The sequence below is a fragment of the Protopterus annectens genome, chromosome 7.part0, assembly GCF_019279795.1.
Source record: "Protopterus annectens isolate FY-2018-M chromosome 7.part0, PAN1.0, whole genome shotgun sequence".
Classification (NCBI taxonomy): domain Eukaryota; kingdom Metazoa; phylum Chordata; order Ceratodontiformes; family Protopteridae; genus Protopterus; species Protopterus annectens.
In genome coordinates, this window is record NC_056739.1 from 1,713,288,912 (window position 1) to 1,713,302,856 (window position 13,945).

General features: G+C 39.8%; 1 protein-coding gene across 3 annotated transcripts in view; it reads left to right on the forward strand.

Moving 5' to 3' along the window:
* Nucleotides 1-13,945, forward strand: part of DYTN (dystrotelin) — a 410,223-nt gene that overhangs the window by 186,849 nt on the left and 209,429 nt on the right. The gene's annotated exons all lie outside the window — the stretch shown is intronic.

Genomic DNA, 13,945 nt, shown 5'->3' on the forward strand with positions numbered 1-13,945 from the left:
TTGGGACATCAGGGTACTTAGTTGTCCTGTTCATGCCAGACACACCTTAAATCATTGCCAGAGATGGTGCATGTCCATATCAACAGAAAGAGATCACAGCTTTGTTTTGAATCCATGAGTCTGATGAATTGGACAGCCTTATAACTGTCTAAACAAAGTTCTGGCCTCATTATAATTCAATGAATCTCTATAATAGTAACACTGTTGCATGTATAATGCCAAAAAGAAAACTTACTTGTAAAGCAACAAAAGTAAAAACTGGTCAAATAAACTGGTTCTGTCTTCCTTAGTTGTAAAACATGAGGTATTTCTAGTTTGTTGTTATTTTTTTTTGTTATTTTAACCAAAACTTAAAACTGATGAATGTTTGCTATCTGTCTGTCTATATAATCTATTTACTCACCTGTCGCTATCTACCTTTCCTTATTTGGAATATTGCGTGTGGAGAAAATGTGCCTTATAAAGAAATGTACTGCTCTGCTGATGTCTGTATCTGAATTGTATAAAATCAACTTTTCATAAAAATATTTCCATTGAACATTTGATTCTAGGTATTTCTGTGCACAGGATACAAAATTGCCCTAAATGAACATATATTTTGCTGTTATCATATGCATCTCTGTTTTCACACTCTTTCCATGACATTGTTTGATATAGTTGTGCAGGTGCCATTTTTTGCTCAAGCATATGTTTATAAGATGCTAACTATGTGTATGGAGAAAGATAATCATATTCCTGCCTCAGTATAGACATAACATTAGGTAATGTCTGAGATTTATAAAGCATCCTGTTTCACACTGTATGTGGTTCATTGTGGGATATGATATTGCCCGTCAGTGTTACCTGACCCCTCGAAATGTGTACAAATTAACAGAATCATAACCCAAAGAGGAGAGTAAGAGCAGATACCCACATACTGTGACTAAATAATGTGGCATCTGTCCTAATATTATACTGTACAAATAACCTACACTTGGCATAAAACTTTTGTTCAACATTAAGACTAGCATAGTACAATGTTTATTTCTAGTCTGTGTCCATACTACAGTAATACCCTTATGTCAGTTTTTGCTGTGAAATATTATTACTGATATAATATTTAAGAATGACACCCTCTCACACTATGAAAACTATTCCATGGTACAGATGAACATAGCAGACCTGTAAGGATTTCTGCTATGAAAATGTTATTATGAATTCAAATTCAACCCACTTGCGCACACACAACTATGTAACTACTTACATTTAGAACACAGTCTTACAAGATATTCTGACCTGGGTCATTAAGTGACAGAGACAATGAGTTCATGATGCCATATAAAGTCAACTATATTAAAAGACCCCCCCCCCAAGAAAGACTTTGCCTCTCAGGTGCTAGGATCTCTGATATGTCAAGGGACATTAAGACCATTTTATTTAACAAGTGTGGCTATGACATAGTGGTGACCCACTTGTGTGTGAATGGCTTGAGACATAAAACAGTGAAGAATATGCAGAGACATATCAGAACTCTCAATGCATGTAACAAATGCAGGCAAAACTCTGATCCTGAGTGGAATCCTTCCATTCTTCTCCAAAAAAATAATGCCTAAATACAAACAAAAGATAAATGGCTTCAGCAATTAGCTAAATAATTGATGTTTTTTTTCTAGGGGGAGCCAATATGTGTCAGAGTGGGAGGAGATGTTTGGCAATTCTGATTGCTTTGAAAATGATGACCTGCACCTCTCATTCCAAGGTTTCTGCATACAAGCTAAAGCCTTTGCTACTCCCATAGTGCCTTTTGCAGGCAGAATCAAACAAATGACCATCCCAATGTAACTAACATATCAAATCCACAACAGGATTACATTAAGGTGACGCTTCTCAATGCCAGAAGTATCTACAACAAACTGCTTTGACCACAAAGCTCTCCTCCATTCAGAGCATATTCGTATCAGTATAATACTGAAACTTGGTTTCATTGCTCAGATAGTGCTCCCCCATAGACGGATTTTGAGACTACCATGTCTTCAGACCTAATGACAACTGTTGTGACATCTCTGTATTTGTTAGGGACCATATCACCTCCAGACTGATTCCCAGAACCACACAAAAAGAACACATCAAGCTCCAAATCATAATAACAGAATCATCTATCAATGTATAAATCAATTACACTCCAAATTTGCCTTTTCTTCTTACCCTTTCACCATGTTTCCTCCATATCATCTTTAATACCTGTATCAATGCCCTTTCTGCTACTCATTCCAGCAGTCCATTCCAGAAGTCTACAGCCACCTTCAAAAATCCAGGGAATAGTTAGCACCTACAATGTACCACAGGTGTCTTTATGTTCCACACCTGCTCTTCCTGTTCATGTTAACTCTAATCAAATCATCCTGAAATGATCTTGGGCACAGGTATCATATCTTCCCCATCTTTTTGATCTCAAGTGAGAAGATCTCCAAGCTCCTGTAGCCACATTTTTTCCAGCCAGAGGATCTCTCTCTGTAGGCTTCCATCTAAATTCTGAACAAGCAAGTAGATTTCCCTTTCCCTGTATGGTTTTCAGAAATGCATACAGTACTCAGCATTCAAAGCATGATCTAACCATGGCCCACTAAAGTGGAAGCTGTACCTATTTGCTTCCTGGAATCTTTCTCCCTGAGGATACATCCTAGCACTCTGTCTGCTGCTGTCATGTTCTTTCTTGTGCTCATGGTGTAAACACTCCCCAACCCTTTTCCTGACTTGCTGCCATGAATTCTACTCCTCCCAGCTGATAGGTCACAATAAACCTGGCATGGACTATGTGCAACACTTTGCATTTATTTGCACTAAACCTCGAAAATTACACTTTTTACTTGGCCAGCCTTTCCCAGTGCTTCCTCTGATTCTTTCACCATCCTTGACTGCTGCATCTTTCTCTGGGTCCACATTAAGAACTAAATGTGTCAAGTTTGTTCTCTATTCCCTTAGATATGACTGAGACAAACACTTTGAATAGTACTGGGTCCTGGACAAACTGCTTAGGTATTCCAATAGTCAAGTTCCTAATTCTGGCTCATTGGCTGGCCATAGTTCTCTCTGCCCAACCTTTTAAACATGCAGCTATCCAGTTCTCAGGTCTTGGTCTTAACCCCAGCCCTTCCAGTTTTCTCATTAGTAACCAGTGTGGGAAAGAGTCAAATGCTTTGCTTATGCCTGCTGGTATCAGTTCACCTGTAACCCAGTCTTAAACTGGATTAAGTTTAATTGACAGCTGCTTCTGGTCATGAACCCATGCTGGCTGCTGCCCTGGAGATTGTTGTCTTTTAGAAATTATACTAACCTTCATCTCAGGATTCTCTCCATGGCTTTCCCTACCACTGCTGTTAAGCTGTGAGGTCTCTAGCTCCCCATATTTTTACTCTTCACCCCTTGTACAATCAAGTACTTGTTTACTAGCCTGTGATCCATTAAAGAGCTCTGTCATGTGATTAGCAAGCACAATGGCAACATTTCTGAGGAGTCTGGGAAATAACCCATCTGATTCTTGTGTTTATCTTCCCTAAAGGCAGCAAAATCCTCTTCTACCTTTTCCCTCTCTATCCTGGTGACTGCCCATTGTTCATAACTTTCTGACCTTCCTGCCTCCTACCACGGCACCTTGCTTTTGTTTTCTTTGAGGTCTGAATCAAAGTATTCATTAAGTAGATCTGCTTTTACCCAGTCATATGCAATCCCCCTTGCTTCTCTCTTAAGAATGGGCATTTTTGTTCCTGCATCCTATGTACCTGAAAATGTCCTTGTTTTCCTTCTTATGCCTTTACACCAACTTCAGTTAAACATTCCTTCTAATGCCCTCACACTGTTTTTTTACCCTTGTAGTAGCCACCACTGGTTCTCTTTTAGTAGCTCATATTCCTCCTGCTCAAAGCTTGGGTATTTCAGTATGTTTGAATATGCAGACCTTAAATATAGTTACAATGGCTAAAGGACAGAACCCATAAAGTTAAAATCGCTGGAGCAATGTCAGACTCAAAGCCAGTCACAAGTGGTGTCCCACAGGGATCTGTCCTGGGACCCCTCTTGTTCGGCATTTATTTCTCAGATGTTAAAGCAAACATGGGAGGGCTGTGGCTGACAAAGTTCGCAGATGACTGCAAACTAGGCGCCATAGTCGATATACCAGCGGACACATACATCCTACAAAAAGGCCTCACAGAAACGGACAACTGGTGCCGGAGTCACGGCCTTAAACTAAATGCCAAAAAAATGTATAGTCATCCCCTTTGGGAAAAACAAAGTACCCACAAATTATCACATAGACAGCAACCACTGAGTACGGAAAAAGTAATCAGAGACCTAGGGACCCAAGTCGACAGCGACCTCTCATTTGACACCCACGTTGCCAAATTGGTTAGAAAAACATTCTACCTTGCACACCTCATCATGAAGGGATTCACATCCAGATCCAAGGATGTCATTGTACCCCTATACTCCTCCCTCATCAGACCCATGATTGAGTACAATGCCCCATTTGGTATGTACCTCACCCGGCATTTGCAACAGCTGGAGAGACCACAAAAGTACCTCACCAAGAGGATCAAGGGTCTCCAACATATGTCTTATTCTGCCAGACTAAAGAAACTTCAGCTCTATTCAGTAGCATACCACCTGCTCAGAGGTGATCTCTGCCTGATGTACAAGGCCATGTCCAATCAGGATCTGATGGATATGCTCCATCTCAAAAAATCCAAATCCATCAGGACCACAAGAGCTAAAGACTTAAACCTCAGCACAAGTATGAATAGGACATGCTGGAGGGATAGATTCATAACCCAGAGGCTTCCCATGCTTTGGAACAAGATCCCAGTTCATATTAGGCAGAGCCCCTCACTGACTCTCTTCAAGAGAAATCTTGATGAGTGGATGGGAGATCGTAAGTTTACCCCAGGGGTCACATCTGTGTCACTGCTAGACAGGGGCACAGTAAACTAATTCTATTATATAAGGGGACCTTCATTGTGTCACTACTAGACAGAGGCACAGTATTCTAAATTTATTCTGTACATTTTTGCACCATTTCATGGGGTGGCAAAAGCCACATCACTATGGCTAGGCTTACAAATGCCCCAGGGCAGATAGCCTAGTACTAAACTATGAAACTATGAAACTATGTGACTTTGAAGTCAGTATATTTGGAGACTGAAGGCATGAAAGCAGAGACCCATGTTGGAGGGGGTGTTGATCTCTGCAAAAACAAACAGATGTATTTAACTCACTGACAGTCATTAGTATATGCATTTTGGGGATGATCAGTGAGTTGTTGGAACTTGAGCAGTTGAAACTCAAGTTGTTAAAGTAGATTTCCCTCCCCCTTACCATCCATCCTTTTCAAGCTCTTATAAGCCCACCTTTTGCCTAATTGCTTTCCTTAAACCCCTCTGTAGCATCATCATTTTTCTCTTTTTGTCATTTTTCTTCTTTTGCTCAGTCTAGTTTATATTCTCAAGTACGCCATCCTTGATCTATTTCCATATTTTACTTACTTCCTTGAATTGCTGCAGCCTCATAACCTGCTTGACCTTTTCTCCCACCACAGCATAATCCACTCTCTGAAAATCCCATGCCATTGTCACCTTTGTATTCCTAACCTTTCTTGATTGCTAACATAGCTTATCTGAGACATCCATGGCACCTTTTTCATTGGTTAGGACCATGTCCAGAATTCTGCCCTTTCTGCTATAGTCCTGCATCACCTGGCTGAACCTCTCATTATTAAAGACCTCTGCCAACTCCCAATTTCTCTTTCTAGAATTCAGAATCCTCCAATCTACTGCTGGAAAATTGAGATAGCCAATGAGCAGTACTCAGTTTCTCCTACCCTACTCCTTTATTTTCTCCTCCATTCTGCATTCCTCTTTCTATAATGCATGAGTCCACCAGCTCTCCTCCTAAAGGTCTCTATCTTAACTTCCAGAGCACTTAACCTAGATTCTGATCTATTTGTTCTCCAATTTTAGTTAGTAAGTGCCCATCCTCTTCCCTGATGTAACACCTTTGACTCTGGTTTATGCAGATTTCTTCTCAGCTTTTATCTCTCCCCTTCTCTGCCATTCCTGAACATCTTATTCCTCAGATGAACAGATGGTTATAGACTTAAACTACAAGGCATTAACACAAAATAAACAATGAAACCAGAGCCTGCCTAACAATTGTGAAGCCCAGTTTAAATCATCTTGGCAGGGCCACTCCTGCAGACTTTCCAACTTTTCATCCCATTAAGTAGGGAAATCATGAATCTGCATGTGTGTGTGTGTGTGTGTGTGTGTGTGTGTGTGTGTGTGTGTGTGTGTGCATAATATGTGTGGCGGTGTGTTTGTGTGTGTGTGTGTGTGTGTGTGTATAGTATGTGTGAAGGTGTGTGTGTGTGTGTGTGTGTGTGTGTGTGTGTGTGTGTGTGTGTGTATGTGTGCGTGTGTGTGTGCGTGTGTGCATGTATGTGTGTGTGTGTGGTTGCAGTACAGAAGGTACGTAGGAGATGTCAAGATTGGAAGCATGTTTGTCTGTTTCAGTAGTCACAGTCCTGTAGTTAGGGGATCCCCAGCATGCGTGTGTGTGTGTGTGTGTGTGTGTGTGTGTGTGTGTGTGTGTGTGTGTGTGTGTGTGTGTGTGTGTGTGTGTTTAAGTGTGCCTGAACATGTTTCCATAAGTGTGAGTGAATGTCAGGGCTTGTTTGTGAATGAGTGTGTGTGTGTGTGTGTGTGTGTGTGTGTGTGTGTGTGTGTGTGTGTGTGTGTGTGTGTGTGTGTGTGTGTGTGTGTGTGTGTGTGTGTGTGTGTGTGTGTGTGTGTGTGTGTGTGTGTGTGTGTGTGTGTGTGTGTGTGTGTAAGCACACATCTACACGGGTGTCTGAATATCTGTGCAGATGCATGCCTTTGTTAATGAAGTGTGTGGGCTGCTAAGGAGAAAAGAGAACAGTCAGGTTGTACAGTGTATTAGTCAATTCAGAGACATGATAATAAGCCATTAATGAAGTGTTTATCTGTGTGGTCTTAACATATCTCTGAAATGAAATTTCTCCATTGCCCTGACTCCATCTCAGCTCGGTCAAATCCCCACCCTATACCATCTTTTGGCACTCCTACCCATGTGTCTTCCCAAGCCTCCCCCAAGTATAGACACAGTAAACACCCCACCCCAGGATGGTAATGACCACCCTTCCCTACCACTCCATCAGTTGCCTTAGCCACTAACCCAGGTCATCTGCTACATCACTACTACAGTGTGCCAAACTAAACCTATATCAGTCCTGTTAATCCAAATGTTAGCATGTGAGCATAACCCTGACCTATGATGACAGGATGTAGTGTTTTCAGTTCACAAGTGGGAAGTCAAATCACACCAAACATTTTTACATCCATCAGCCTTTCCAGCATTCTATGTAAAATTAGGTACAAAGCCATAATTCATCTAGAATGATACTTGGGACTTTCCAGTTTTAGATAATGGAACATTATGAGTTGTTTAGAGGAAATCTTTCATTTTGAATCTTGTTGAAGTCTATAAAGTTGTAACAGCAGCAGTAGATGAAGGGCTGATATTGCATACTACTTATCCTGACCTTGTATAAAATGTTTTTTAGGTCATAAATATCATGCAGGTTACAATCCTCCCACACTACAAAATCAAAGAGATTTGGAAAGCTTACTTTCTAACCCCTTAACCCATTACTTAAATGCTGCAAATCCACCATTCTACTTTAAAGAAGTCAGTTAAGAAAATTCACTAACCTATAGCTGAATCACAATTTCTAACTTCATTATCTACATCCATAACTTATCAAGGTTGCCAAAATAGTAGCAGAACTATTAGCCTGCATCTATAATTTAACATTATCTCCAAGGCTTGTGCTCCTAAACATGTGCTGATCCTTCTTCTTGCTTTAGTTTCAACACCTTCTCATGTAGCTGATTACAGGCCAATTTCAAACATCTGCCCACTAGCGCAGGCTTCATTTGGACTCACCACTCTTCTCTGTCTGTGTAGACCTCTTGCCATGGGACCTACCAAGTTTAACTTTTACCATGTTTGCTGATGATATTGTCATAATTAAGATATTAGGGCTCCTCAATTTATTTCTGAGAAACTACTGCACAACTTTAATAACGAGGAACATTAGTGCAGACAGTAAGTTAATTATAAAATAATAGCAATATATTACATTTAGTAGTGCAGAAAAATATTTAGCCAATATTCAATGGCAAATATTACTAATCACACTGGAATGTAGCTGCCTATAGTAGCAGAATAAAATGTTCTATTAAATGATACCCTCACCTTTCATGATCTCACTGAGCAAGTAAATCAAAGTCCTACAGCACCTTAAATCAGCATATATTTTTCATCTTCCCACAACACAGCTGAAGTCCATACAGTAAAAGCTATTATGTATTAATTCCCTGATGGGAATGTACTCAGCCTATGATTGTCTTCTTGTCTGCCTGCAACCCTAGCATGTTGCAAACAGTTGAAACTAATGCATTAAGGCTCATATAGTTTTCCAGTGCTGAAGAGCACGGTTAAAAGCTAGATGGCTTCCACTTACTGCCAGGGCTAACTACATGCTAAACTCACTATCTTTCAAACTGCTTGAATAAATGATCTTAATATCATCAGTCTTGCCATGGAGTCTAGTAAATTATGAATTTGTGAAGGTATTTTACTGCCAGCTTAATTTTAATTTTCTTTAGTTAATTTATTTGGTAACTAGGTATGTGACCTGGCTGTTAGACCCTTTTCTGCCACATAAGGGTAGGTTAATATATATATATATATATATATATATATATATATATATATATATATATATATTGGTACACACCAGCAGAAGAAAACCAAGGTAGTCCAAAACACAGGTTTATTCAGAACATTGTAACAAATGTATTGTGGTCCATGCATGTGTGTGTGTGTGTGTGTGTGTGTGTGTGTGTGTGTGTGTGTGTGTGTGTGTGTGTGTGTGTGTGTGTGTGTGTGTGTGTGTGTGTGTGTGTGTGTGTGTGTGTGTATGTGTGTGTCTTATCTAGTGGTACTGTGAGGGATACTCATAGGCTCATAGGTTCACAGGTACTGACAGACTACATAGCCATGCATAATTACATCTCAACAGCTTATTACAAAATGTCAGTCAGACTATGCGTTCAGTATTTATACACTTTTCCAAGCCCATGGAAAGTTTCTTAAAAGCATACATACATAGTGATCTGCACCCTCCGTCTTTATTGAATTGCCCACAGTAAAAATGACATTTGAATAAGACATGCAATTATACAGACAGTAAGAAAGAAATGCAACACTTATGTCCAAATTCCCATGCATCTGGAACATGGTCTGGAAATGTGACCTGATCTAGTGATATAGCAATTAGAACTGGATTTAGCAACAGGGAAAGTCATTGGTGAACAAACAGATTCTGGAGTTTCGGGATTCTTCTCAAGAATAGGGACATTTACTGGAACGTTCTTTGGAACTGGAATGCTGGATAACTCACTGAGATTTAGAGTCTTTCTCACAGGTCTGATTCTGCAATACAGTCTTGGACACCGGGACCAAATGTTTCCGATTCTGCCTAAAGTCTACTCCTTATGATTCCATAATATACAATCTCGGCTCTGGATATATACTTTTCACAACACCAATCCGATCAAAACCTTTGGATGTCTGCATCCTCACTATCTCCTCTTCTCGTAATGGACTGAGCGGTTTGCTGGACTTATCATAATAGGACTTCTGGGATAAGCGCTTCTTCAACAGATGTGTTTTCATTGATCTGTTGTTCCTGACACATGGAACCAATAGATGACTGTTAATTGGTAGTGTGGTTATGGTTTGTCTCGACAGAAGTCTCTGCAGGTGAACCACGATATTTATCACAAGGAATATTTCTGAGATTTAAGAGACTCAAGAAAACATCACTATTGTCTCTTTTTGAGTTCTCTAGTAATTGTTTTGCACTTTGAACTGAATGTTCTGTAAAACTATTTGACTGCAAGTACTCAGGGCTACTTGTAACATGAGTAAACTCCCACTCTTCAGCAAATCTTTTGAACTGGTGGCTTGTAAACTGTGTACCATTGTTAGAAATAACTTTGTGCGGACTACCGTGAACTGCAAAATGATGCTTCATCTTAGTAATGACAGTACTGGATGCTAGATTAGGAAGTAGGTCAGTCTTGAACCAATTGGATAAGAGTATGCTAACATCAAGTAATGTTGACCATTCCTTTCGAAAATATCTGTAGCTACTGCCGACCAAGGTAGTTCAAGAATTTGGTTTAGCTGAAGTGGTTCTTTCTGTTGACCTGGCTTAGTACTATTACATACAGAACAAGATGAAAGTACTCTCTCAATGTCCCTTGACACAGAAGGCCAAAATACTAGTTCTCTCACCCTTCTTTTGGTAGAATCAGTTCCTGGGTGGCCATGATGCAAGACAGTAATATACTCTTGTTGCAAGGATTTTGGAACAATCACTTTAGGACCATTTGTGATGATACCATTGTCAAACAAAATCTCATCTCTGTAAGGAAAATAAGGTTGCAAGTCATGAGGCAAACAAGATTGCTTTGATGGCCATTCTAAAGTGATAAAGTGGTTGAGCTTCTGAAGAACTGGATCTGAGGCTGTATGTCTTCTAACCTCGTCAAGATGTGTGGAAGAAAACATTCTCACTTCCATGACCTCAAAATCAAGTTTTTCATTTTTATGCTGTTCACTGTGGTATTTCTGGGCAATCTGGATAAAGTATCAGCAAGATAAAGAAGTTTGCCTTTTGTGTAGACAAGACTGAAATTATAATTTTGCAGTTTCAACATCATGCGTTGCTATCTAGCAGCAGCTGTATGCACAGGCTTTCTCAAAATAATGACGAGGTTGCTGATCTGTTTCAATCTGGATAGGTCTACCATAAATATAATCATGAAACTTCAAACAATCAACACAATTGCCAAGAGTTCTTTCTCTAGCTGTGCATACTGCATCTCAGTTTGGGTTAGAGTTCTAGATGCATAGTCTACCGGTCTACCCCCTTGAAGAATATCTGCACCAAGAACAAACTTTGAAGCATCACAAGAAAGAGTAACTGGTTTGTGAATATCATAGTATCTGAGAGTTGGTGGACTGGCAATTCTCTTGTTCAGGACATCAAATGCTCTCTGGTCTTGTTCTGACCATGACCAAGATATATCGTTGCATGTCAGCTCTCTGAGCAGTGCTGAAAGTTGGCTCAAGTCTGGAATGAACTTGCCTAGGTAGTTAACCATGCCAAAAAAACATTGCAAGGCTTGAACATTGTTTGAAGCTGGCATCAAAAGAATTGCTGTTTGCTTGGAAGGATCTGGTCATAAGCTTGAACTGGTAATTAAGTGACCAACATAAGTAACATTTTGTAGCCGGAATTTACACTTCTGAGGATTCAGCTTAAGATTCACTTCACATGCTCTTTATAGAAATTTCTTGAGGTTTCTGTCATCCTCGGCTTCACAATTACTTCCAACTAGATTATCATCTACTATAACAGCACACAGATACCCAGAAAAAAAATTGCTCCATTGCACACTGGAAGACTTCACTGGCAGAATGTATCCCAAATGGCATTCTCAAAAATCTGTACCTACCAAAATAGTATTGAAAGTGGTTAGCAATGAGGATTTTTTGTCAAGCAAAATTTGTCAAAATTAACTTTTTGCATCTAAGACAGAAAAAACAGTGACATTTGGCATAAGAACAGTGACTTCTACTGTATGCATTGGATAATGAGATCTTTTCAGTGCTTTGTTTAAATCTCGTGGATCAATACATATTCTGATATCATCTGAGCTTTTCTTATGAGCAACCACCATGGAAGATACCCTTTCAGTTGGTTCAGCAACTGGACATATCACCCCTTGCTGCACCATTTTATCTAGCTCGCCTTTGACTCTGTTCTGCATAGCTATAGGAACGTTCCAGGCTGGTCTGATAACTGGACTGACTTCAGGGTCTAACTTCATGGAGTACACAACTGGTAGTTTGCCTAGTTTGTCTTCAAAAACATCAGCATAGGTAGAAAAAATAGACTGGGTGAAATTAAAACAATGGTATTTTAAGCTTACATGGTGGACTTCTTTACTAAATGAAAGTAGTCCCATTTTCAGACTGTCTATGAGGCCTAATAATGACTGTACATGCCTTTTGACCACATATAATTGCAATTCATAGCTGTTCCCAGCACAGTAACATGAAAGCACTACTAAACCTTCAGTATAAATTTCTTCACCATCACAAGCAACAAGCAAATGTTTCTCCTGACATAACATTGCACTTTGAACTCATGTCAGCTTTGAGCTCTATGGATGTTCCATTTGTCCGAACAGTACAAAATACTTCATTTTTTTGCCCATAAATCTACTTTATTGACTGTTTTATAAAGCACTGATACACCATCAACATAAAAATTAGGGTCATAGCTTTCTAATTTTTCAACTTGCCTTTTTGAATGTTCTCTTTTGATAAAAGAATGTGTTTCTTTTGAATTACAAAACCTTTTGAAATGATTCCGCTTATTACATTTGTGGCATTGTTGACCAAATGCTAAGCACTTTTCTCTTTTAGACACATGATTGCCACCAGGGTCTATATCACAAAATCGAACTTCCACAATGTCGAACACCATAAGTTCGAACTTGGAAGATCGAATTCGGATAACATAGAAACTTCAAAACAGCATTTTTTTCCCCAGGGAAAAAATTTGCTGTTCCGAAAAACATGCACATAACACAATCACACCAAACACCTTCAAAACCTACACTAAACCTAACATACACCACTATCTATGCACTATCCTTAACCCAGCCCTAACCCTAAAGTCCGTCACTATTGCACACTTACCTGACCCGCGCCCTAACCCTAAAGTCCATCAATATCGCACACTTACCTGACCCGCACCCTAACCCTAAAGTCCGTCACCATTGCACACTTACCTGACTCGTGCCCTAACCCTAAAGTCTATCACTATTGCACACTTACGTGATCCACGCCCTAACCCTAAAGTTTGTCACTACCCATTCGTACACTTACCTTGACCCGGTCTAAAAATGCAGAAGTCGCAGAAATGGCCAACTGAATTCTTTCCCTAGGAAAGAATTCAGGTTTCCGCGCCTTTGACATTCTCACCTTTCGAACTACCAAGTTCGTCCTTCTGGTATTCAGTGTTCTTAATGTTTGATTTCACAATAGGAACCCTGCCACCGCATACGGCAGTTGACTATGAGGCTAGGTGAGGGTACATGCTCTGAGTTTGCTGACTCACTCTTGTGCTTCACTGAGACTGTGCGCACTCTGGAATTTGCTAGAAAGCTATGGGGTTTCCCAGTGACTGTTGCAGGGCTCACAGTTGTTGCCATGTGCTTGGGCCTGTTTATTTAAACCACTTGCTACATATTATCAGCATGAGCACTAGAAGATACTGGAAGCATGCATTTGTCATTTGTAAGCATATTTGTGTGAATTTCTCTAAGCTCATATATCTGACAAATCTCAATGGCCTTATTCAAAGTTAAATCACTGTCTCAAAGCAAAATCTTTCTCACTGCATCATCTTTAATACCACACACAAGTCTATGTTTTATCAACTCATCCCTTAAATCACCAAATCTGTACGTTTTAGCCTTGTATCTTAAGTCAGTTATCTATGCTGCAAAAGTTTCCCCAGGCTTTTGATCTCTTCTATAAAATAAGTACCTTTCCATTATAATATTTGTTTGGGGGTTGCAAATTTCCCTACATTTACATTTCAAGCACTCGGGGTCTTCCCTTGACTCAGCTAGTACCACTATATGCAGCTTCCCCCTCCCCTGCAAACACAGCAGGTACATACACAAATGAACGCTCTCTTTCTATGGCTTCTGAACCAGCTAAATTAAGCAGAATAAATGCCTTT